The following is a 23,667-nucleotide window of genomic DNA, read 5'->3' on the forward strand; positions in this document are numbered from 1 at the left end:
CATCCGCCTTCACATTTTTAGAGCCCGGAAGGTACGAAACCACAAAGTCAAAATGGGAGAAAAACAGCGACCAACGAGCCTGTCTAGGATTCAACCGTTTGGCAGACTCGAGATAAGTCAAGTTTTTGTGATCAGTCAAGACCACCACGCGATGCTTAGCTCCTTCAAGCCAATGACGCCACTCCTCGAATGCCCACTTCATGGCTAGCAACTCTCAATTGCCAACATCATAATTTCGCTCAGCAGGCAAAAATTTCCTGGAAAAGAAGGCGCATGGTTTCATCACCGAGCAATCAGAACTTCTCTGCGACAAAACAGCCCCTGCTCCAATTTCGGAAGCATCAACCTCGACCTGGAACGGAAGCGAAACATCTGGTTGGCACAACACAGGGGCAGAAGAAAAACGATGCTTCAACTCCTGAAAAGCTTCCACAGCAGCAGAAGACCAATTGACCACATCAGCACCCTTCTTGGTTAAATCAGTCAACGGTTTAGCAATGCTAGAAAAATTAGCGATGAAGCGACGATAAAAATTAGCAAAGCCCAGGAACTTCTGCAGACTCTTCAGAGATGTTGGCTGAGTCCAATCATAAATGGCCTGAACTTTAACAGGGTCCATCTCGATAGTAGAAGAAGAAAAAATGAACCCCAAAAATGAAATCTTTTGAACACCAAAGAGACACTTTGACCCCTTCACAAACAAAGAATTAGCACGCAGGACCTGGAACACCATTCTGACCTGCTTCACATGAGACTCCCAATCATCCGAGAAGACCAAAATATCATCCAAGTATACAATCAGGAATTTATCCAGGTACTCTCGGAAGATGTCATGCATAAAGGACTGAAACACTGATGGAGCATTAGAAAGTCCGAATGGCATAACCAGGTACTCAAAATGGCCTTTGGGCGTATTAAATGCTGTTTTCCATTCATCGCCCCGTTTAATACGCACAAGATTATACGCACCACGAAGATCTATCTTGGTGAACCAACTAGCCCCCTTAAACCGAGCAAACAAATCAGACAGCAGCGGCAAGGGGTACTGAAATTTGACCGTAATTTTATTTAGAAGGCGGTAATCAATACAAGGTCTCAGCGAATCATCCTTCTTGGCCACAAAAAAGAACCCTGCTCCCAATGGCGACGATGATGGGCGAATATGACCCTTCTCCAAAGACTCCTTCACGTAACTCCGCATAGCGGCGTGCTCAGGTACAGATAAATTAAACAGTCGACCCTTAGGAAACTTACTACCAGGAATCAAATCGATAGCACAATCACAATCCCTATGCGGAGGTAGGGCATTGGACTTGGGCTCATCGAATACATCCCGGTAATCAGACAAGAACTCTGGGACCTCAGAAGGGGTGGATGATGAGATAGACAGAGATGGAACATCACCATGTAACCCTGACAACCCCAGCTGGACACAGACATTGATTTCCAATCTAATACTGGGTTATGGACTTGTAGCCATGGCAACCCCAACACGACCACATCATGCAGATTATGCAACACCAGAAAGCGAATATCCTCCTGGTGTGCAGGAGCCATGCACATGGTCAGCTGAGTCCAATACTGAGGCTTATTCTTGGCCAAAGGGGTAGCATCAATTCCTCTCAATGGAATAGGACACTGCAAGGACTCCAAGACAAACCCACAGCGCCTAGCAAACTCCAAGTCCATCAAATTCAGGGCAGCGCCTGAATCCACAAATGCCATGACAGAATAGGAAGACAAAGAGCAGATCAAAGTAACGGACAAAAGAAATTTCGACTGTACCGTACCAATGGTGGCAGACCTAGCGAACCGCTTAGTGCGCTTAGGACAATCGGAGATAGCATGAGTGGAATCACCACAGTAGAAACACAGCCCATTCTGACGTCTGTGTTCTTGCCTTTCAGCTCTGGTCAAAGTCCTATTGCACTGCATAGGCTCAGGTTCATGCTCAGATAATACCGCCAAATGGTGCACAGATTTACGCTCGCGCAAGCGTCGACCGATCTGAATGGCCAAAGACATAGACTCATTCAGACCAGCAGGCATAGGAAATCCCACCATGACATCCTTAAGGGCTTCAGAGAGACCCTTTCTGAAAATAGCTGCCAGCGCACATTCATTCCATTGAGTGAGCACGGACCACTTTCTAAACTTCTGACAATAAATCTCTATCTCATCCTGACCCTGACACAGAGCCAGCAAATTTTTCTCTGCCTGATCCACTGAATTAGGTTCGTCGTACAGCAATCCGAGCGCCAGAAAAAATGCATCAATATTACATAATGCAGGATCTCCTGGCGCAAGGGAAAATGCCCAGTCTTGAGGGTCGCCACGTAATAAAGAAATAATGATCTTAACTTGTTGTACTGGGTCACCAGAGGAGCGGGGTTTCAAAGCCAGAAATAGTTTACAATTATTTTTAAAATTCAAAAACTTTGCTCTATCTCCAGAAAATAACTCAGGAATAGGAATCTTAGGTTCTAACATAGGATTCTGAACCACTAAATCTTGAATATTCTGTACATTTATAGCGAGATTATCCATCAAAGAGAACAGACCTTGAATGTCCATGTCCACACCTGTGTTCTGAATCACCCTGATGTAAAGGGGAAAAGAAAGACAGATCACAGTGCAAAGAAAAAAAATGGTCTCAGAACTTCTCTTTTCCCTCTATTGAGAAGCATTAGTACTTTGGGCATCCAGTACTGTTATGAACAGGTAATTCAGAACCACAATGGACATTGAAGTTCAGAGCACACAAAGTGACCTGACAAATACCAAAAACAAAGGACGAGCTCTGAGACGTGGAAACTCTGCTGACCGCAAACCCTAATCCTAACACACCACACTAGAGGTAGCCGTGGATTGCGCCTAACGCTCCCTATGCAACTCGACACAGCCTGAGAAACTAACTAGCCCTGAAGATAGAAAAATAAGCCTACCTTGCCTCAGAGAAATTCCCCAAAGGAAAAGGCAGGCCCCACATATAATGACTGTGAGTAAGATGAAAATACAAACACAGAGATGAAATAGATTTAGCAAAGTGAGGCCCGACTTACTGAATAGACCGAGGATAGGAAAGATAGCTTTGCGGTCAACACAAAAATCTACAAACAACCACGCAGAGGGGCAAAAAGACCCTCCGCACCGACTAACGGTACGGAGGTGCTCCCTCTGCGTCTCAGAGCTTCCAGCAAGCAAGAAAAACCAATAAAGCAAGCTGGACAGAAAAAATAGCAAGCAAAAAATAACACAAGCAAAACTTAGCTTATGCAGGATAGACAGGAGGAAGCAAGACCAATACTAGAACATTGACTGGAGGCCAGGATCAAAGCACCAGGTGGAGTTAAATAGAGCAGCACCTAACGACTTAACCTCATCACCTGAGGAAGGAAACTCAGAAGCCGCAGTACCACTCTCATCCACCAAAGGAAGCCCACAGACAGAACCAGCCGAAGTACCACTCTCGACCACAGGAGGGAGCTTGGCCACAGAATTCACAACAGTGGTGGCTCTGAGTTGAGGTGACCTCACACACGTCGTCTACAGCTTCAGCTGCCCTTGCCGTGCTTCAGCAGTGTTTGCAGTTTCCGGCTCACTGACTGGTGTGTGATGGCCCCACGCATTGGAACTCTACACTGCATATGTTGGAAAGAATTTGTGAGCAGAAGAGGGCAGCTGTTGACTACCAGCATCAACAAAGCCATCGGTATTCAGTTCAGACTCCACACATAAGACCTCATGAGTTGAAAAGGATGTAAGACATACAGTATATACTATCCTACAAAACTTTGAGGACCCCACCAAGATGGTGAGCAGCAATGAAGCCATAATTAGCATCACCATGCCGCTTCTCTGCATTCTGAAAAGCTCTCTGCTCACAATGAAAGAGAATGCATTGCAGGCGGAGCAGGCAGAGCAGGATGAGATGGAGCAAGAAACCTTACAGGCTGACTCTTACAAAAATTCCCATTGATTTCTGCTATTTCTAGTCCCTCTTCAAACCGCCGGGGCAGCGGCTGGAAAAATGCTCCCATTTCTCATAGACTTTCATTGGGCTCGTTGCTCGGGTCAATCACCCAAGAATTCCAAGTTGCTCGACCTGAGCAATGAGCACCCAAGAATTTTAGTGCTCGCCCATCACTAAGCAGGATGTGAAATGTGCAACAGAGTATTGATCCTTCAATAGTAAGTAGTTTGTGATTTATAAAAAAAAATTGTTGTTCTACATCTTCTTTTCCATTGCCTGTTTTGTGTAACTACTAAGTAGTTAAGTGCCTAATACTAGGACCAAAAAATCCTAGATAACTTCAAAGTGGTCAATACTATATTTGTTTCCTATCAATTTGTTAATCTTAATTTGTGATCCTACTACTCTCAAGAAAAGCACTCCAAGCATTTTTACATGTCTCACACATAAACACCTTTGGGGGCAGAAAAGCAGCCAAAATAGCTAAAGTTAGGGGCAGAAAACAGGAAATGTTTAATTAATTGACCCATCAATAAATAATTAAAAAAAATTGATGTGGGTTCCCCTGTATTTAAAATATTTACATAAATAATTTAAAAAACAGCTTTGTGCCCTCCCATTCTTTGTCAACCAACAAAGCTAAAGCTGACAGCTAGGGGCTGGTATTCCCTGGCTGGTAAGGGGCCATGCACATTGGCCCCTCAGCACAAAAATAGAAGCCCACAGCTACCTCAATACTGGCTCTTTGCCCGGCTCTTCCCACCTGGCCTGTGGCAGTGGCAAGAGGGGTTCGTATTTGTGGGGTTGATGTCACCTTTGTATTGTCTGGTGACATCAAGCCCACAGTTTAGTAATGTAGAGGCATCAATAAGATACCTCTCCATTACTAATCCTATAGTTTTATTATAAATAAACACAAGGCCAGAATACAATTCTTTAATTGAAAGAATGCCACAGACTCCTTTAATGAGCTGGCACACGTTGCTCAGTGTCTCTGCTGGATGGCAGGATGTAGCACTGAGCTGCTGTAAGAGAGGTCACATGAGTTCACTCAAGCAGCAATGGTGCCGTGAGATCACCTGAGCTCATCAGCTGATGAACTCGTGTGACCTCTCTCACGGCAGCTCAGTGCTATAAACTGCAGGAGCAATTAGCTCCTGTGTCAGTTTATAGTTGGCTGTCTTTGAGAGCAGTCACATTAGTGTGGTGTGTCTTATAGATGCCTCTCCATTACCAAACCGTGGGTTTGATGTCACCTGACAATAAAAGGTGACATCAACCATGCAAATATGAACCTCCCCTGTCACCGCTACAGGGAAAGTGCACCTTTTCTGGGCGGCTGGGTATTGCTATTTTTAGGCTAGGGGGTCAATATCCATGGCCCCTTACAAACTTGTGAATTAAAGCTCCCATCTATCAGCTTTAGCAAGGCTGGTTGTCAAAAATGATGGGGACTACACACCATTTTTTTAATTATTAATTTAAATAATTAAAAAAAACAATGTGGGGACCCTTCTATTCTTGATAACCAGCCTTGCTGAAGCTGACAGCTGAGGTTTGCAGCCCCCAGCTGTCAGTTTTTTCTGGCTGGTCATAGAACCCACACCATTTTTTTTATTTATTTATTCATTTAAAGCACAGGCAGTGGGTGATGAATATTCTCATCAGTCGCTCCTGCTGTTACTCTTGTTAGCGGCAGCAGGTGTAGGCTATTGGGAGTAATTGTTCGAATAGTCGCTGCCTGCTGTCATTGTTCTCACTTTGATACAACTCTAATCATTCTTCCCTGTTTGTGCTGATCGGCAACAGAGCAGAGGAGAATGATGAGAGTCGCCTTCAGCACCAGGCACTGGGAAACAATACTTACTATACCATTGCTTCCCTGACATCCGCAGCATGGTACTGATGCAACACACAGGCAGCACATGGTTGCCACATGTATGTCACATGTATTACACTCACGGACACTGACATCTCCTGTACCATTTTGACATTAGTGCGAGCGTCGTGGGATGTCAGATATGTGAAGTGAGTTTATTGGCTGTGAACTCCCAAGACCTTCCTGATTTCACCATAAGCATGAGAACTTTCTGATGCTCATGGTGACGTCAGACAGGTTCTACGAGTTCACCACGAGACACTAAACAGCGGTAGCAGACGCTGCTCAGTGTATCTGCTTCATGACAGGCTGTATGGTTGCATCATGTAATTATGCAGCCTGCCATCTAGATGTAGCAGAGCTAGATCCATCATGAGGCAAATGGGTTATTATCTTCTATGCAGAAATGGTGTTGTTTTTATTTTAATTCTCTTGCAGGAGGCAATGGTGACACTGGAATGGGCGATGCAGTAAGTATGGTTTAAATAAGATTTATTAAAAGTGTGTGTGCCATTCTTTCAATTAAAGGACTTTATTCTGGGTGTGTGTGTTTTTATACAATATGACAATGGGGTTAGTAATGGGGGTGTCTTATAGATGCCTCTCCTTTACTAACCTTTGGGCTTGAAGTCACATGACAATATAAAGGTGACATATACCCCTCCCACTTGGGGGGATAGGTTCCATGGGCCCTTCCTAGACTATTAACATCAGCCCGCAGCTCTCTGCCTAGTCATTGCTGGTTATTAATTATAGGGGGACCCTACATCATTTTTTGGAGGGTCCCCCATTTTAATAGCCAGTACAGGCGAAGCATACAGCTGTGACCTGATATTAATAGCCTGCGGAGCTCCATGGGTATTACCCCCTTCCCAGGCTATAAACACCTGCCCGCAGCCATTGTCTTTCTCTCTGCTGTTTAAGAAAATTATGCGGAGACTACGTCTTTTTTTTTTCAAAAAAATATTTCAGCTATCTATCTATCTATCTATCTATCTATCTATCTATCTATCTATCTATCTAGCAATAAAAAAATGGAACAGCACAAATCCAATACTTATCTTCGGGTGCAAAGCCCCAAACAACCTGTCCAGTGGTTATTCTTGGTCAATATACTTCACAAAAACAGGCAGCACTCCATATTCTTAGAAAAATGTGCAGGGTTTTATTATACCCACTATACCGTGCAACGTTTCGGCTCAAATGAGCCTTTCTCAAGCAGTGAGTATGGTTACAAGCAGCATATATATAGGAACAAATCCCCATCATCCTCCAATCATAGCCTATTAACAAACATCATGTGCTTCATAAATCCTTACAGTTTCTATAAAGTGCTACAGTGCTCTCATTGTGCAAACATTATCAAGTGAACAATTATATTTAGCCCATTGCTGTCATTCCTTTGTATTTACCTCTGGAGAGACCAAGTGTATATGGGACAGCTATGGGGGCCATTATGGCCCCCGCATATGCTAATTTAGTTATGGAAGTCCTGGAGGAGGACCTCATCTATGTATCCCACCACTTCCGGTATGTTCTGGCATGGTGGCGGTACATAGATGATGTCTTCCTCCTCTGGACCGGGTCTCAAAGTGAGTTGGAGGAGTTTTATCAGTTTCTGAACACCATCGATGAAACAATAAAATTCACATTGGTGATGTCGAGAACTGACATCCAATTTCTTGATGTGCTTGTTAGTTTAAAAGAGGGGCAGCTCAGTACCACACTCTTTGTGAAAAATACGGACAGAAACAATTTGTTACTATATGATAGCCAACACCCACGATCCATGGTGAGGTCTATTCCTCTAAGTCAATTACTTAGGATCAGACGTATAGTCAAGAATGAGGAAGAAGTGGGTACAGTGGTGGACTCACTAGTAGATAAATTCCTAATTAGAGGATATCCTAGGGATTTAATGGAAACAACAAAAAATAAGGTATTACGGAGGAGTAGGAGGGAACTTTTATACAAGGATACGAGAGATAAACATGTTACTGAACATAGAAGGGTTCCGTTTGTCACCATGTATGATGTGGGTATAATAAAACCCTGCACATTTTTCTAAGAATATGGAGTGCTGCCTGTTTTTGTGAAGTATATCTATCTATCTATCTATCTATCTATCTATCTATCTATCTATCTATCTATCTATCTATCTAGATCCAAAAAATGATAAAGGCAGCACACCAATAGCAGAAATTTCATGTGCGGTTTATTTACTGCTTGAGAAAGGTCCACACTTGGGACTGAAATGTTTCCCATGAGCCAATAAACCTCACGTGAAATTTCAGAAATTGGTGTCCTGCCTTCATCATTTTTTGCATCTCTTGTAAAGGTTTGGTACATGCCTCGAAGGCTTTTGCACGCTACTGTAATTTTGTGCTGCTTTTTGTTTTCTATTTTCTATCTATCTATCTATCTATCTATCTATCTATCTATCTATCTATCTATCTATCTATCTATCTATCTATCTATCATCTACTTTAAAATACTTTTGTGGCAATGCAATTATTTTCCTGCATTTTTACCAAATTTTACCGACTGTTTGAAAAATGCTCGTGTTTCCGATCATGAATCCAAATATGCCATATTCGTGCAGAATTTATGTTTGGCAATCGTTTTCTGAACATATTCGCCCATTCCTATTTTGCCTCTTCAGAGAAAAAGAGGACTTAAACTCTATAGTGCCACCTGTTGGAAGTAGCGAACCTTCAAGTCACAATCAACCCTTTAACCAAATCAGTATCTCAATTCGCAGACACGGTGTTTCAGGTCGTTGGCCCTCGTCAGTGCGAAGCATGAGAACTAATTTGGCTAGGTGAGAGGCTCTGGACTGGGGTCTAATACTGTTTTGGCTTTTATCCTAAGTCATATTGCATGACTCGTTAAAGGGTTGATTGTGACTTGTAGGATCGCTACTTCCAACAGGTGGCGCTATAGAGTTTAAGTCCTATTTTTCTCTGAAGAGGCTATTTGCATATTAAATTTCCCAGAAGAGCATTGCATGGTGAATAAGTCTCCTTACCTTGATAAGTCAGAGCTGGTGCGTCACTCTCAACAAGGGGAAACCTTACTCCTTAGACCCTAGTCCAGAGCCTCTCACCTAGCCAAATTAGTTCTCATGCACTGATGAGTGCCAACAGCCTAAAACACTGTGTCTGCCAATTGAGATACTGATTTGGCTTTTATCCTAAGTCATATAGCACAACTTGTTAAAGGGTTGATTGTGACTTGTAGGATTGCTACTTCCAACAGGTGGCAATATAGAGTTTAAGTCCTCTTTTTCTCTGAAGAGGCAATTTGCATATTAAATTTCCCAGAAGAGCATTGCACAGTAATAAGCCTCCTTACCTTGACAAGCCATAGCTGGTATATCACTCTCCACAAGGAGAAACCTAACCATGGCATACAAAGCCATCCATAACCTGGGTCCTCCATACATCTGTGACCTCATCTCCCAGTACATACCTGCACGCAACCTCCGATCCTCACAAGATCTCCTTCTCTACTCCCCTCTTATTTCCTCTTCCCACAATTTCATACAAGATTTCTCCAGTGCATCCCCCTTTTTTGGAACTCTCTACTACAACATATTAGACTCTCACCTACCGGTGAAACTTTTAAAAGCAGGGGTGTCAAACTGCATTTCTCGAGGGCTGCAAACAGGTCATGTTTTCAGGATTTCCTTGTACTGTACAGGTGATAATTTAATCACCAACTTATTATTTGTGTAGATGATTAAATTATCACCTGTGCAGTACAAGGAAATCCTGAAAACATGACCTGTTTGAAGCCCTCGAGGACTGCAGTTTGACACCCCTGTTTAAAAGGAACCTAAAGACTTAACTCTTCCAAAAAGCAGACAACCTGCAATAACCGCCGATCCACCAAAACACTGTATGACTAGAGTTGAGCAACTTTTACTTTTTAAAGATCGAATCGGGTTTCGCGAAATCCGACTTTGTCAAAAGTCGGGTCGAGTGAAATCGGCTTACAAAAAGAAAAAAATCCCCATAAAATCGATACTTTATTAAATAACACAGATAGAAAAAAAAAAAAAAACAACACTAGAGGGTCCTAAATATAAGGACAATATTTTCAGGGAGAAAAAATAATCTCTCCCAAGATCACCAATTGGTAGACTGGAAAAAATATAATCCAACAGATATATTTAGTATATACACAGATACTATAATGGTGGTACACACGTGTATTACCCTATACTAAGTACCAAGAGTGCCAGGATATATGTGAGATATCCCTACACTAGATGAAAAAACCCCTATGGATGTACACCTACCTAGATGCGGAGGTTGGCACCCTAAGAGATAAAACGAGAATGGCGCCCCCACTCGTACGATGGCTATCCCTAACCTCCTAGTATCTCCCTACAAGGATTATAGTAGGAAAGAGAGGCCAGGTGGCTGGTAAAATCACATGAAGTTATGTGTCATATAATAGCATAACCGGCCCTCCCCTCCAATGTGATGTAAGAAAAGGGATAGCACTTACAGATAAATAACGCACATATCTTACAACAACACAAGGGGTTATCTATTACAATATGACCTGACACATGGTACTAAGTACAAAAACGATCAACAGTCCTACCACAAAGGCATATATAAAGCCATATGAAAAACAAAGGAATATATATACATATACACCATGCCAAATATCTAGGTATGTCACCACACCTAACCACTACATATATCAGCACATACAATATGCAAAATGCAGAAACGATACTTATCTGCTGTATTCATATTAGACAAGTAGTGGAAAAACCGATACTGTGGCTCCTAGGCAGCTGAAGGCACACAGACGACTCTCAAAACCGATACTGTGGCTCCTAGGCAGCTGAAGGCACACAAACGACTCTCGACGCGTTTCCCCCAGCACGGGTTCATCAGGAGAGACAAGATAACATCATGGCAGTATGGAATTGTCCATAAAATACGGCTGCAAATGCTTACCGGCGGATCCTCCTAAAATAGCCACGCCATACATGATAACTTCCTGTTTAGAGAGTCTAAGTCAACATATCTGGTTACAGGTACCACGCCAGTGCGGTATAGCCAAAAGAATGGAAAGACACCATAATATTGAAGCCGGCAGAGCAACCAGCTAGGCAGGCACACAGAATCATGCACTAGAGGCTGCCGCACCCAGACAGAAAGGTACAGCGCATGCGCAGGAGACAAACAGCTAGAACATAGCAATAGCTAAAGCGCACGCACAAGGAAAGGCGCTCATCGCACAGCGTAGCAGGATGCCAGCGCTACACTAGAAAAAGCGCAGCTACGCATGCGCCAATATTTACACTGAGACCGGGATAACTATAGACAAGATAAAATAGAAAATATAGACTGTAAGTCACACGTATAAAACAACAAGCATGGCACGAAGGCTATGACGCTGATAGATATGCGCATATTTAGAAAAACAAGGTGCTAAAAAGAGAACCAGCAGCCAGTGATGTACATAAAAACATATCCAGATGTACACTAAACTCACCGCTGCCAAACTACTTATACACCCTATATTAGTGGACCCTATAAAGAAGCATGAATAAATCTATACTGATTACAACTCTAAATGAGACACACAGAATACAAGATACATAAAAAAACCGGACAACATATACCGGTAAAGCTAGCTAGTGATAATAGACCACTGACTCATATAAAGCAGCAATAATTTTGCTGCTCATTTAAACCGTCCGGAACAAGAGTGCGTAGTCTAAATATCCACTGGCATTCTTTTAGAAGAAGTAATTTGTCAAAATCCCCACCATGTGGGTTGCGTCGCACCACCTCAAGTACACAAAAGGATATAGCCATATTATCATTCAAAATGAGCTATCCTGACATGTTTGGCCACAGGTGTGTCCCGTTTATGTTTTATGTCGCCAAGATGTTCACCAATGTGTCTCCGTAATTTCGTCTTGGTTTTACCAATGTAGTTAAGTGGACATACACAAGTGGCCATGTAGATTACCCCTTCTGTTTTACAATTAGCAAAATCCCTCATGCAATAAATCCTAGCCGAGGTAGTACCCTTGAAGACTTTTTCCTTCCTTACCCATGTACAGAATTTGCAGTCTCCACACCTAAATGTACCACAAGGTTTACGATCTAGCCAGGTACCTGGAGGCTTAGGTCTATCATAAAAACTATGAACCAAACGGTCTTTAATAGATCTACCTTTTCTGTATGTGATCTTCGGTGTAGGTGGGATAAAGTCTTTCAAGTCGGGGTCCGCTCTAAGGATCCCCCAATGTCTGCTCAAGATGTTACGTACCATACTCGATTGGTTGTCAAACATACCGATAATCCTTGGAACATCAGGCTCACTCGATTTGGGCAATGGATACAACAAATCATGGCGAGTGCACCCTGCCGCATGTCTCAAAGCTCCGTCAAGGACCACTCCTGGGTAGCCCCTTTGCCCAAATCTGGTCTTAAGATCATGGGCCTGCGCAATAAACTCATGATTATCGGAGCAATTCCTCCTAATGCGCAAAAATTGGCCTTTAGGGATACCTTTAAGTAAGGTACCCGGATGGAAACTATCCCATCTGAGGAGACCATTAGTGGATGTGGGTTTTCTAAAAGTCCTGGTGGAGATCCCACCCCTCGCATTTTTGCTGATATTAAGGTCAAGGAAATTGATAGACTTCTCTTGTATCTCTGACGTGAACCTCATGTTGATCTCATTCTTGTTGATAAAAAGGATGAAATGATCAAATTCATCTACTGTCCCAGTCCACAACATGAACACGTCATCAATAAACCTTGACCAGAATAATATTTTGGAAGACCACCAGGCTTCATCCACAAAAATAATGGTCTCCTCCCACCAGCCCAGGAAGAGGTTAGCATACGATGCGGCACAGGGACTCCCCATCGCTGTCCCCCTGAGCTGGTGGTAGGTCCTTCCATAAAACAGAAAACAGTTATGATTAAGAACAAATGACATAAGCTCAATGACAAGTTTGTTATGTGGGACACACTGGGTGGCTCTCGTATTGAGAAAAAATTCCATCCCCTTGATGCCTGCCCCATGCGGGATGTTGCTATATAGTGCCTCTACATCAATAGATGCTAGATAAGTATCAGTACCGATATCCATGTCAAGTTTGGTCAATAAATCCATAGTGTCCCTCAAATACGAAGGTAAAGAGGTCACAAAAGGACGAAGGATTTTATCGATATAGATCCCAATATTTTGGCTCAGGGAATCAACACCTGATACAATGGGGTGTCCTTTTAAAGGAGTACACCCCTTATGTATCTTGGGGAGGCAGTAAAAGGCAGGCATCAAAGGGAAGGAGGGGGAGAGAAACTCAAACTCCTCCTTGGTAAGCAGTCTGAGATCCAGTCCTCTCACCAAAATACCCATAAGGACATCAATGTACTGAAGGGTAGGGTCACTAATCACAATTTTGTACGTCTCCTTATCGTTCAAAATACGCTGACACATAGACATATATTGGTCATGGTTCATTATAACCAAGTTGCCCCCCTTATCGGAGGGCTTAATTACTATTTCCTTATTGTTCTCAAGTCCAGCAAGAGCAGTCATTTCGGGCTTAGTAAGGTTGGGTGGCACACCATCTACCATGCCTTTCAGATTCAACCTCAGTAGATCCTCCTCCACAACTTTAAGAAATATATCAACAGCATCCAACCCCCCCATTGGGGGCAGCCGAGTGTTTCTACGTTTCAGAGACGTATAGGGACCCATTCCTTCATCCCGTACATTGTCCCCCAACAAATCAGTCAATACCTTAACAGTCTCCAAATCCTCAACAGAGATCCCCAGACTATCACATTTTTCTTTATCCTTTTGCAGATGAAATTTATGCCATTTGAGTTTGCGTGCGAACAAGTTTACATCTTTTACCCAATTAAAAGGGTTATAGATCGTTGTGGGAACAAAATTAAGGCCCTTGAGCAGTACATTGTGTTCATCATACGACAATTTATAGTTACTCAAGTTAATGATTTGATTAGACCCCATACAGCTTAGACCATTCTGTTTCTCAGTGGATAGCCGAGTTGGGCCCTCTGCTCCAAAAAAGATGAAGATAATGAAGAGGAAGCAGGTAGCAGGGCTGTTGCCGGCAGGGATGATCCATTTATCATAGTGGCCATGTTGTTTCCCTGGGTATCCCCTTGTATGTATGTGCCACCCGAAGCCCCCACAGGGGTATTTACATGTGTATTGCGATCTTGCCATCTGCGCTTCTGTCCCCTGCCTCGTGCTCTGCCTCTCTGTCTCCATCTACCTCTTGAGTTAAGGTACCTTCACACATAACGATATCGTTAACGATATCGTTGCTTTTTGTGACGTAGCAACGATATCGTTAAGGAAATCGTTATGTGTGACAGCGACCAACGATCAGGCCCCTGCTGGGAGATCGTTGGTCGCTGAACAAAGTCCAGAACTTTATTTCGTCGCTGGATCTCCCGTGGACATCGCTGGATCGGCGTGTGTGACACCGATCCAGCGATGTCTTCACTGGTAACCAGGGTAAACATCGGGTAACTAAGCGCAGGGCCGCGCTTAGTAACCCGATGTTTACCCTGGTTACCAGCGTAAAAGTAAAAAAAAACAAACAGTACATACTTACCTACCGCTGTCTGTCCCCGGCGCTCTGCACTCCTCCTGTACTGGCTGTGAGCGTCGGTCAGCCGGAAAGCAGAGCGGTGACGTCACCGCTCTGCTTTCTGGCCGCTGTGCTCACAGCCAGACCAGAGAAGCAGAGCGCCGGGGACAGACAGCGGTAGGTAAGTATGTAGTGGTTTTTTTTTTTACTTTTACGCTGGTAACCAGGGTAAACATCGGGTTACTAAGCTCGGCCCTGCGCTTAGTAACCCGATGTTTACCCTGGTTACCGGCATCGTTGGTCGCTGGAGAGCTGTCTGTGTGACAGCTCTCCAGCGACCAAACAGCGACGCTGCAGCGATCCGGATCGTTGTCGGTATCGCTGCAGCGTCGCTTAATGTGAAGGGGCCTTTAGATCTATCTCTATCAGAATTGTCTGTTTCCGATGAAGAGATATCAGTCCGATTACCCTGCTGTGGGTGCAGAAAGTTATATGCCCTGTTTTCTTTAAATTCCTTATTGTCTCTTGTAAATTGATAATGTTTTCTATCTTTGATATTAGCCTGGAATTTTTCAATGGAGGTTTGTAACAGCGACTCCCTCCTTGTAAATTCAGGGTCAGACTTAAAAGCCAAAGCTTTCTCCACAAGTTCATCTAGTATCTTACTAGTACGTTCAAAATTAATTTTTTCCTCCTCAATCAGAATTTTCATAAAGCGGCACGAGGAGGCAATAGATTCTCTCTGCCAAACCTGCATAAACTGAGGGTTAATCAGTCTTGGTGAGGGAGAAATGTTAATCCTCAAACCACTTGGAACTATGTTATGCTTCAGATAATTTTCAAGGGCCTTAATTTCGAGTGAAATCGGCCAATTATTGCGAAAAGTCGGGGGCCGACCGAAACATGAAACCTAATGCAAGTCAATGGGGAATCAAAGTCGGCAGTGAGTGGAGGACAGGAAAACACCTACAGTGTCCATTTTAATGCCAAAAACATCAATTATTATTTCTTAAGCTTGTCAATCTTAATTTACTTCATAATAATAGTTAGGCATTGAAAACAGGGGGTCATTTGGCTAAAGTTGTGGGGGGGTAGGGCTGGCTCAAGATTTTTGTGGGCCCAGGAAACGCGGTGGAGCAGGGAGAGATAAGTATTTCAACTTGCAAGTGCTGTGATCCTGAGCAAGCGGGGGGGGGGGGGGGCACTCATTGGCACTTGGCACCAGCACAGGGTCCCTCAAAGTACCGCGGTGTGTTTGACGGCGGGTGGCGCCTCCCACTGCCAGAGACACTTTTGCGTACTATGAGGGGCCCTGTGCCAGTGATGTCGCCAAAGAGTATGCCCCCCCACCTGATGAAGGAACCTGCATTTTCATCTGCACCTTCCTCTTTGTCCCCGTGTAAGGTGGTATAGTATGTGGGAAGGGGAACCTGATTTTCAGCAGGGTCAGATTCAGGCTGTGTAGAGTACAAGGGGAATGTAGTGGTCTGGGACAATGTACCAGCAGACTCATCTAGCAATGGCTGGGCAATGGGCAGGATGAGGTGGAAACACAGATATAGGCCCAAATAATAAAATAGGCTAAATGCAGTTCAAAATTGGTAACAGGACTAAACAGGCAGCATTGCTTTGTTCAGTGGAGGACAACTGTTATGAGTGGCGCAGACACAGTTTGTAGGCCCACAATAAAAAAGTAGGCTAAATGCAGTTCAAAATTGGTAACAGAACTAAACAGGTGGCCTAGCTTTGTTCAGTGGAGGACAACTGTAATGAGTGGTGCAGACACAGTTTGTAGGCCCACAATAAAAAAGTAGGCTAAATGCAGTTCAAAATTGGTAACAGAACTAAACAGGTGGCATAGCTTTGTTCAGTGGAGGACAACTGTAATGAGTGGTGCAGACACAGTTAGAAGGCCCAAAATAATAGAGTAGGCTAAATGCAGTTCAAAATTGGTAACAGAACTAAACATGCGGCCTAGCTTTGTTCAGTGGAGGACAACTGTAATGAGTGGCGCAGACACAGTTCGTAGGCCCAAAATAAAAAAGTAGGCTAAATGCAGTTCAAAATTGGTAACAGGACTAAACAGGCAGCATTGCTTTGTTCAGTGGAGGACAACTGTTATGAGTGGCGCAGACACAGTTTGTAGGCCCACAATAAAAAAGTAGGCTAAATGCAGTTCAAAATTGGTAACAGAACTAAACAGGTGGCATAGCTTTGTTCAGTGGAGGACAACTGTAATGAGTGGTGCAGACACAGTTTGTAGGCCCACAATAAAAAAGTAGGCTAAATGCAGTTCAAAATTGGTAACAGAACTAAACAGGTGGCATAGCTTTGTTCAGTGGAGGACAACTGTAATGAGTGGTGCAGACACAGTTTGTAGGCCCACAATAAAAAAGTAGGCTAAATGCAGTTCAAAATTGGTAACAGAACTAAACAGGTGGCATAGCTTTGTTCAGTGGAGGAAAACTGTAATGAGTGGTGCAGACATGGATAGTAAGCCCAAATACAAAAGTAGGCTAAATGCAGTTCAAAATTGGTAACAGGACTAAGCAGGCAGCATAGCTTTGTTCAGTGGAGGACAACTGTAATGAGTGGCACAGACACGGTTAGTAGGCCCAAATACAAAAGTAGGCTAAAAGCAATTCAAAATTGCTAACAGGACTAAACAGGCGGCATAGCTTTGTTCAGTGGAGGACAACTGTAATGAGTGGCGCAGACACAGTTAGTAGGCCCAAATAATAAAGTAGGCTAAATGCAGTTCAAAATTGGTAACAGGACTAAACAGGCGGCACAGCTAGGTACTGGGGTTCGCTCCTCTGCTGAGTAACAGACAGTGGTAGTAGGCGCAATGTATTAACTGGTCTAAATGGAGGCCAGGACCCCTTTATATTTTAACTATCATCTATCATTTCAACAAATTCTTATTGGCAGTGCCATTGAAGGATTTAACAGCACAGACTACACAGTGGTGGAGCAGGGAGAGGTAAGTATTGCAAGTGGTAGAGCACTGTTCGAGCTGGGGGGGAACACTCTCTCATGGGTGGCGGTACTGGCACAGGGCCCCTCATATTACGACGGTGTGTCTGACGTTGGTTGTGCACCACCACCGTCAAAGACACTTCATTGTACTATGAGGGACCCTGTGCCAGTGCCATCGCCCAAGAGTGGGCGCACCCACCTGTCCAGGCAAACGGCACTCGCACGGGTGCTTGTGCCAGGTGGTGACCACGGCCCTGTGGGGGAGTCAGCCCATTTAGGGAGGTATAAAAATGGCCTATGGTGGACATTCAGCAGCTGCAAATGGCAGAATTGGAGAAGTCAGTAAGAGGAGGCCAAAAGCAAGACATTTTTCAGGCAAGCTACGTGTCAGCAGGAGAAGGTGGGGCAAAATAATTTGAAATCGATGATTGGTTCATTTTAACGAAGGTTAGATCATCAACATTCTGGGTAGCCAGACGTGTCCTTTTTTCGGTCAGTATTGAACCAGCAGCACTGAAGACTCTTTCTGATAGCACACTAGAAGCAGGGCAAGCGAGCTCCTGTAATGCATATTCTGCCAATTCAGGCCAGGTGTCTATTTTAGATGCCCAGTAATCAAAGGGGAATGACCTGTGAGGGAGAACATCGATAAGGGAGGAAAAGTAGTTCGTAACCATACTGGACAAATGCTGTCTCCTGTCACTTTGAATCGATGCAGCACTACATGTCGTGTCAGCGGTCATTGCAAAATCACTCCACAACCTGGTCATAAAACCCCTCTGTCCAGCGCCACTTCGGATTTGTGCACCTCTAACACCTCTGCCATGTTGCCCCCTACGGCTCGTGTGAGAACCATCACCACCACTGTGTGCTGGGAATGCCTGAACCAAATGGTCTACAAGAGTTGCTTGTTTGGTAGCCAATATTTGCTCAAGGTTCTCATGTGGCATGATATTTTGTAATTTTCCTTTATATCATGGATCCAGGAGGCAGGCCAACCAGTAATCGTCATCGGTCATCATTTTGATAATGTGCGGGTCCCTTTTTAGGATACGCAAGGCATACTCAGCCATGTGGGCCAATGTTCCAGGTGTCATTTCACTGCTTGTGCTGGGTTGAGGAGCACTTTCTTGCAAATCAACATCACTTGTGTCCCACAAAAACCCTGTACCTGACCTTGCAACGCCACCAGTTTCTACTGCCCCCTGTGAAGCATCCTCCTCCCATAAATATTCATCCCCATCATCCTCCTCCTCCTCCTCTTCATCCGCCACCTCGTCCAGGAATGTTCCCTGAGCAGACAATGGCTGACTGTCATCAAGGCTTCCCTCCTACTCGGCTGCAGATGCCAGCTCCTTAATGTGCGTCAAACTTTGCATCAGCAGACACATTAGTGGGATGCTCATGCTTATGATGGCGTCGTCTGCACTTACCAGCCATGTGCATTCCTCAAAACATTGAAGGACTTGACAGAGGTCTTGGAGCTTCGACCACTGCACACCAGACAACTCCATGTCTGCCATCCAAATGCCTGCCCGTGTATGTGTATCCTCCCACAAATTTATCACAGCACGCCTCTGTTCATACAGCCTCTGAACCATGTGCAGTGTGGAGTTCCATCTTGTTGCAACGTCGAATATTAGATGGTGCTGGGGAAGATTCAGCGATGGCTGATGGTTCAGCATACGGCTGGAGTGTACGGGCGACCGGCGGATGTGCGAGCAAAGTCTTCGCACCTTCAGGAGCAGGGCTGGTAACTCCGGAAAATTTTTGAGGAAGCACTGCACCGCCAGGTTCAAGGTGTGAGCCAGGCAAGGTGTGTGTTTAAGTTCTGAAAGGGTTATGGCAGCCATAAAATTCCTTCCGTTATCACTGACTACCTTGCCTGCCTCAAGATGTACACTGCCCAGCCATGACTGAGTTTGTAGCTGCAAGTACTCGGCCAGTACTTCCGCGGGGTGTCTGTTGTCGCCCAAACATTTCATTTCTAACACAGCCTGCTGACGCTTTCCACTAGCTGTTCCATAATAGGACACCTCGTGTGCAACACTGGCAGATGGAGTGGTCATGCGACTGTGCTCTGTGGACGAGCTTTCGCTTCTGGAGGAGGAGGAGGAGAAGTGGCAAACGCCTTCAGCCAACTGTTTCCTAGACCGTGGGCTAGGCAGAACTGTCCCAATATGGCTGTCCCCTGTGGACCCTACATCCACCAAATTAACCCAGTGTGCCGTGATGGACATGTAACGTCCCTGGCCATTTCTACTGGTCCATGCATCTGTTGTGAGGTGCACCTTTCTACTGACTGATTGCCTCAGTGCATGGACAATGAGGTCTTTGACAGGCTGGTGGAGAGCTGGGATGGCTTTTCTCGCAAAGAAGTGTCAACTGGGTAGGTCATAGTGTGGTACTGCGTAGGCCATCAGGGCTTTGAAAGCTTCGCTTTCAACCAACCGGTAGGGCATCATCTCTAACGAGATTAGTCTAGCAATGTGGGCGTTCAAACCCTGTGTACGCGGATAAGAGGATGAGTACTTTCTTTTCCTAACGAGAGTCTCTTGTAGGGTGAGCTGGACTGGAGAGGTGCATATGGTGGAACTAGCGATGGTGGTGGTGGACATGGCGGATTGAGAGAGGGTTGGTGATGGCATTCTCGATGTTGGCCTACATACAGTGTTTCCTACCAATAACCTTGTGATTACCTGACTGCTTTGGCCTTGCGACGATATCTCCACATTTGCTACTAGGGGTGTCCTAACCGGTGGCCTTACAGTGAGGGAAGCAATGTAGCATTGCTGACTACCTTCATTCTGAGCAGGTGCACCAACGGTACGGGACATTTGGTAGTTAGTCCAGTCTTGCAAGTGCATGCTGGTTAAATGTCTAAGCATGCATGTGTATTTAAATTTTGAAGATTCTTTCCTCTGCTAAAGGTCTTTGAGCATTTCTTACAGATAACTTTGGACTGATCATTCGGATCTTGGTTAAACAATTCCCACACTGCACTCTTCCTACTATGGAATACCTTTTCAGGCATTGCACGCTGGGCTACGTTCACCGGATGGCCATGCTGTCCTGAAACTGTTTTTGATTTTGACAAACGTTTTTGGCCTGATACGGGCCTGCCAGATGACAGCTGTTGCGATGTAGATGGCTGCTGCGGATCATCTTCCTCCACTTCTGAGCTACTGGCAGCGGCACCCTTTTCTCCCAATGGCTGCCAATCTGGGTCAACAACCGGGTCATCTATCACCTCCTCTTCAATGTCATGTGCACCTTCCTCTCTGTCACCGTGTAAGGTGCTATAGCGAGGGCAATGTAGTGATCTGAGCCAATGAAACAGCATTATAATCTAGCTGTGGCTGTGCATCAGTGCACTCCATGTCCGATTCATCTTGTAATGGGCAGTTAACAATTTCCTGTTCTAACCCAGGCATGGTATGTGTAAAGCGCTCCATGGAGCAGCCTGTAGTGTCGCCTGACGCATCCTTCACTTTTGGTTTGCGTGAAGGACACAAGGAAACGTCTTGCTCCTGACCAGGAGCATCCACTGACGACTCGCTGCTTTTATATTTGGAACTTTCTGAAGAGGAGGCGAAAGAGCTAGAGGCTGAGTCAGCAAGGAAAGCTAAAACTTTTTCCTGCTGCTCCTGCTCTAAAAGCCGTTTTCCTACTCCCAGAAAAGGGAGCGTTCGAGGCCTTGTGTAGCCAGACGATGATGCTGGCTCAACACCTCCAGCCTTAGGTGCTATTGTGCTTTTGCCACTACCACCAGATGCACCACCACAACCACCACCACCACCAGTACCAGCTGGCAACCACCGCCCACAGCCTCTTCCACGAGACTTTTTCATTTTTGGGAAAATCTAACCAAAATAACAACCGTTATATGGTACTGTAAAACAAGGTAGAAGGTGTATACAAACTTGTTGAGAATTTGAATCTCTCATTTTTGGGGGAGACTGACCCAAAACTCAGGCCCAGTGTATATAACAACACAATCTAAGTGGCAGAAAGTGGCTGGCTGACATACACCAAACTAACAGGACTGCAGTAGGTCCACTTTGTGAGAATTTGAAACTCCCTTTTTTGGGGGGAGACTGACCCAAAACTCAGGCCCAGTGTATATAACAACGCAATCTAAGTGGCAGAAAGTGGCTGGAAGATATATGAAAAAATACAAGGAGTGTAGTACAATTTCAATCTCCCTACAATGATCTCAGGAAAAGTATGGCAGCAATAAAAAAGGACTGCTGCACACAAAAGTGTGGACAAATAAACAAGATGTGCAGAATGGAGCAACAGGATTTTTGCTATTAAAAAAGCACTTGGTTTACACAGCAGCGTGCAAACAGCAATGCAGCTATCAGGGAGCCTTACAAGGCAGCCTAATAAGCTACAGAGCGGATGCACAAAAAAAAAGCCTCCACTGTCTCTGCAAACAAATGGTGGTGTTGGACAGTGGAAATCGCTACAGCACAAGCAGTTTCGGGGCTTAATCTTCCCTCCCTAACTATATCCCTTCTTCTGATGCAGCTGCGGCAACCTCTCCCTATGCGATGATCGGCAGAAGTAAGATGGCGGTCGATGTGCACACCACTTTATAGCCCCTGTCACGCTGCAGAAAACAAGCCAATCACTGTCATGCCCTTCTCTAAGATGGTGGGGACCGAGACCTATGTCATCACGCTGCCCACACTCTGCGTCCTCCTTCATTGGCTGAAAAATGGCGCTGAAAGCGTCATACGAAACGCAACTTTGGTGCGAACATCGCCAACCTCATGGCCGATCCCACACTAGGATCGGGTCGGGTTTCATGAAACTCGACTTTGCCGAAAGTCGGCGATTTTTGAATTTGTCCGATCCGTTTCGCTCAACCCTAACAGTCACCATATTATTAAAAACTCTTGTTTATTCCTGTTTATTGTAACACGTTTAAACATGTTGGCATATTGGGAGTTTGCAATATGTCAATATTATTTACCTCATTAAAATAAAAGATCATTTTTATTATTATGGTGACTGTCGCTATACCGTTTTTGTTTAACATTACATTTTATTACTTTTGCACGAACACACTTTGTGTTCAGAGTGAAACAATGATAATTCCCTAATAATACCATGTCTCCATAATCAGAGAACCATACCTTTTAGATTGTTCCATGGATGTGTCACGAATAGTGTTGAGCATTCCGATACCGCAAGTATCGGGTATCGGCCGATACTTGCGGTATCGGAATTCCGATACCGAGATCCGATACTTTTGTGGTATCGGGTATTGGTATCGGATCAATAGGGATGTGTAAAATAAAGAATTAAAATAAAAAATATTGATATGCTCACCTCTCCGGCGGCCCCTGGACATCACGCTGGTAACCGGCCGGCTTCTTTGTTTAAAATGAGTGCGTTTAGGGCCTGCGAATGACGTCACGGCTTCTGATTGGTCGCGTGCCGCTCATGTGACCGCCACGCGACCAATCAGAAGCCGCGACGTCATTCGCAGGTCCTAAATTCCTAGAATTAGGAATTTAGTGAATGAGAATGACGTCGCGGCTTCTGATTGGTCGCGTGGCGGTCACATGAGCGGCACGCGACCAATCAGAAGCCACGACGTCATTCGCAGGTCCTAAACGCGCTCATTTTAAACAAAGAAGCCGGGCGGTTACCAGCGTGATGTCCAGGGGCCGCCGGAGAGGTGAGCATATTAATATTTTTTATTTTAATTCTTTATTTTACACCTCACTATGGATCCCAGGGCCTGAAGGAGAGTTTCCTCTCCTTCAGACCCTGGGAACCATCAGGATACATTCCGATACTTGATGTCCCATTGATTTGTATTGGTATCGGATATTGGTATCGGCGATATCCGATATATTTCGGGTATCGGCCGATACTATCCGATACCGATACTTTCAAGTATCAGACGGTATCGCTCAACACTAGTCACGAACGTGTTTTGTTGAACCACTGTGCCACAGACCGTGGAGAGCCTTGAGGTACATTACTAAGCAAACACCTGACTGTTCACTAGAGACTCTGATGGTGAGGTTTGACTTGGCTCCTGATGAACGCCAGGTGCCACTCCTGGACAGACCAACGGACTCGCAGCAGCTGGACCCAGAGAGCAGACTGGAGGGAGCAGCTGGCAGAGTTTGTATTAGAATGCAGCAGGCAGTTCGCATCAGAGTGCAGCAGAGTTGGTATCAGAGTGCAGCAGGCAGT

This window comes from Ranitomeya imitator, chromosome 1 (assembly GCF_032444005.1).
Source record: "Ranitomeya imitator isolate aRanImi1 chromosome 1, aRanImi1.pri, whole genome shotgun sequence".
Taxonomy (NCBI): domain Eukaryota; kingdom Metazoa; phylum Chordata; class Amphibia; order Anura; family Dendrobatidae; genus Ranitomeya; species Ranitomeya imitator.